The sequence below is a fragment of the Antrostomus carolinensis genome, unplaced genomic scaffold (assembly GCF_000700745.2).
Source record: "Antrostomus carolinensis isolate BGI_N321 unplaced genomic scaffold, ASM70074v2 scaffold15778, whole genome shotgun sequence".
Taxonomy (NCBI): Eukaryota; Metazoa; Chordata; class Aves; order Caprimulgiformes; family Caprimulgidae; genus Antrostomus; species Antrostomus carolinensis.
The window spans coordinates 25,738-29,701 of record NW_010335126.1 but is presented as its reverse complement, the minus strand read 5'-3'; positions in this window follow the sequence as shown (position 1 = coordinate 29,701).

Below are 3,964 nucleotides of genomic sequence, written 5' to 3'. Positions count from 1 at the left end.
CTTTTAAACAACAAAACACCCCCCAGCTTTTCATATCTGGAATCTAAAACCACAATGGATTTCGAGATCCATGGAAAGATTCATATTTTTATTACAAATAAGTGTAGTAGAGAATAGAATAGAATAGGGTGTCTACTGACAGCAGCTGGGCTTTTGAAACTGCCCGGTGTACAGAGACTGCGTATCCACACAGAAACTCTTAAACAACTTAGCTGTATGCTGTTTATTCCACCTCTCTCTCTCTCTCTTTTCTTTGCTAACACAGGTCCACAAAGATTCTCGAGTTCTCAAGCCCTAGCTTTTGAATGTATGTAATGTCGTGTGGTTTCAAAATCACATGATTTCCTAGCTCCGTATCTTATCCTTCGCCCAACGTTGCACAATGCTGGATTGTCAGCTAGGATAACGAAAGCAGCCAGATTGTGTTGTGCCACCTCTTTTTCTAGTTCATGCATAAGTTGCCAACAGGATATTTTTCTGTGTTTGTAGCACGTTTGGTGGATTTGGGGCACATTCTTTGCTTCCATTCTCCTCATTCATGTGACTCTTTCCCAGTGCTTCCAAATGAGCTAATGTCTTTTAACACAGAGGAGACCAACCCAAGTTGGTTAGGATGCGTATTGTTCTCTCGTTTTATTGTGCTTTTTTTTTTAATTGGTCTTTGTTCTGTTCTTTTCCTTTTTTCTTTTTTTTTTTTTTTTTAAGCATATCCACAAAGAGAGAATATATAACTTTCTGCCCTAAATACCTCTTTTGCATCAGGGATGGATATTTTCATGAAGCAAGGTGTAATAGCAGAACAGTGCCATGTCTCTGTCCTCATGAGCATAGCTGCATGCAGATTGGAAAAGCTCTGTAGTGCTGCTGCTGTATGCCAGATTTGCTATTTGCTCTTGTTTGCATGACAGTATTTCTAATATTCTAATATGGTATGGAAATAATGGCACATCACGGTTCTTTCAACATATTGTATCACTGCTTTATCATATTAGGCTAATACACTGCGAGAGTTGATAGCACCTCTCCATGTCAAATGGGATCCACTTCTCTTGGCACTGAACCGATTGGACTCAAAGGTTGATAAACTTTTCATTAGAGAATTGGCACGACGGAGACTCAACTTCAGCCTCTTGCAAGCAACATAATGGCCTCCGTTCAGAAAGTCAGTTCTTCTTGAATAACTTTGATGTTTGTAACAGAAAACAGACCTGTTAAAACGTAGACAACCACATGCCTGGATATGAGGCCTCCAGGAAGGTGTCAGAGGGCATGGCCAGTCTTTTGAAGAATGCACCCTTTCCACAATGGGACTAGGCACAAAGTCAGATCCAGTCTACATGGAGCACATTTGCAGAAAATACTGCCCCCCGCACGGGAGAACGGAAGGGGAAGAGGGTCTTGGCAGGGGAAGGGCTTTGATGTCACTCAGTTTTGTTCTGCAGACCTCAAGGAATTAAAGAGGGATTCAGCCATGGTAACTGTAAAATCCTGTTGCTTGTACTGAACTCCAGTGAACCCGTTCAGGCCAACCAGACAGAGTTGTGTCATTTAAGCATACTTCACATTAGTGAAGGAAGTCACCTTACTATGTCATGCTAAACTAAGTGTATTCTGTCAAGTGGAGGTATGTACAGACCTTTTGGAGACTTACATTTATCTAATGATTTGTAATGAATTGCCAGAGGGTACACTGACAGTGGTTTGGATGATGAAAGGAGAAGATACCTCACCCCGAGATTTATTAGACTCTGCAGATAAACTCTTCAGCTCCTCTTTATCTTCTAGGACTTAAACACGTGAGTGATGCTGCCTGGCCAAGCAGGCACAAAGTATTCTCCATATAACACCCAGACTCCAGAGGGCTGGTTTGGGGCCAGTATTTGTCTGGATGTCACTCAAAGTAGATTCAGATATTGTATTTATCACTATGTCCTGGGTCCCCTATGGGTTGATGTTTGCCTCTATCTCTGTGGTTAGAATGTGGATTTTCCTTAATATATTTGGCTAAGGGTGTATTGTAATAATGTTAATGCTAATTACTTGATATTTCATACTATCTTACGGGGAGATACTTTTAAAAAATGTATTTTGAAATGTTTTCTTTCTGTTTGCTCAATGTATGGTATTGCATTATGTTAATACCAATAAAATTATATATATATATAGTTATATATATTTCCCTTTTATAAAGAAGTAAATTATGCTTTTTTGCCTCACAAACAGGAAATGTGCAGTGAATAAAATTACATCATTCTGCCTTACAGCAGGTGACAAAACTTATAATAGTTTTAATATTCTTTTTTGAAAAATAAAAAATATAGTATGACATAAACTAGTTGGAAATTCATCAAAATGCATGTTTTGTGTTTCTGCTCAATGGGACTGTCACAAATCAGCCTAAATATTTAGCAGTGTTGTTTTGGCATCTTTATTTTTTTCCAATCAAAAACATATACTGTATTGCTATTATTGATTACAAAACTGTACTGTCATAAATTTTTGCCTGTTGGCCGAATAGACAAACCCACTGAGTTTTTATGACTCTCTTGTCTGTAGGAATTGATTTTTAAATTTAATTTAGCGCTGTTTCCAACGCTTGGCAAATGCAGAATTTATTTTTTATATAAGGTTGCCTTTGAAGTACCTGCCTCTGCCAGGGCTGATAAATCACTGCTAAGTACATAGAGATTCTGCAACCTGAAGGTTATGTCATTAAAGCCTTGTTGGAATGGCCTGCAACCCCGGCCAGTCCTTTACATTCTGTCATTAAATTCCATAATTAGTTAGAGGTGAAATGTTTTGGAAATGAATTAGAGAAGCAGAAGCAAAGATGTGACTCTAAAATGTCCTTTGGCTGCCATTTGGGGTTACGCTGATGGCTTATTTGCTGCTCATAGCCAAAGGCTAGCATATATCTGCGCTAATATGAATTAGATTGTCTTCAGCTTCCTCTCCTTCTTTTCCCCACCCTTTCTAACATATTGTATTGAGTATCTTTGTTTTGCAGAGGCATTCAGAAGGGCTGTAATTAGCAGTCCCCGGCATTTAATTGCATACACATTTGTTAAATATTTTTCTGTATGCCTTAAAATAAAGTATAGAAAATGGCAGTAAATGTTTCTTTAATGAAGGCATTTGATTTATTCATGAAGTCAGGATTTTTTGAAGGTGTTATTTTGGGCTTAATAAAGGAAATAAGCCAGCAAATTTTCAGTTTTGCCTTTGCGTAACCATTGTCTGTCAGGGCTGATGTTCATTTCCTTTCTCTTGTTTCTTTTGCGTGCAAACACATTCTGCCCAATGGATGGGGAACGGACCTTTCTTCTGTGACAACTCCCATGCCAGTTTTGAGAGAGAGCTTTATGTTAAGGTGCATATGTGTTCACAAGTCCATTATGACGTGTGATGACATGAGTAACATCTAGAAAAGCTGCATAGTATTGCATTTCTCTCGTCACAATAATAGCTTTTGCTCTCACTGGTACTTTGCACTTTGTGCAGTGCTTAAAGACCGTGGTGGTGTGATGGGCCTTCAGCAGCTGACAGGGGTGCTTAATATTTGGCAGTCTCGTGCCCTACATAAATAACATGTAAATCAGGGTGCAGATTAATTAGTCTGGGATCTAATCAGTGCAGCTATCATAACATGCGCAATTATAAATCCAGTAATAAATCTGAATATCTGAATAAATATGACATCTTCTGGGATAATGTTTTCAGAAGTATTTCAGGCCCCTTTCACAAATGCCTTGGGAGGTGCTTCCCCAGCAGACCGCAGCGCATTACAGAGGTAACTGAGCCGGCTATTAAATTAATCTGGCGCCCGCCCATACTAATTTGCCGTGTTTCTTTCATGTTGAAAGTAGGATTGCAATTCCGAAGTGATGCAAGTTTTTTCAAAAATTTCACTCCGTGTTACATTTCCATATAAATAAGCAAACTTGGGATGTAGCCTGAAGTAGAG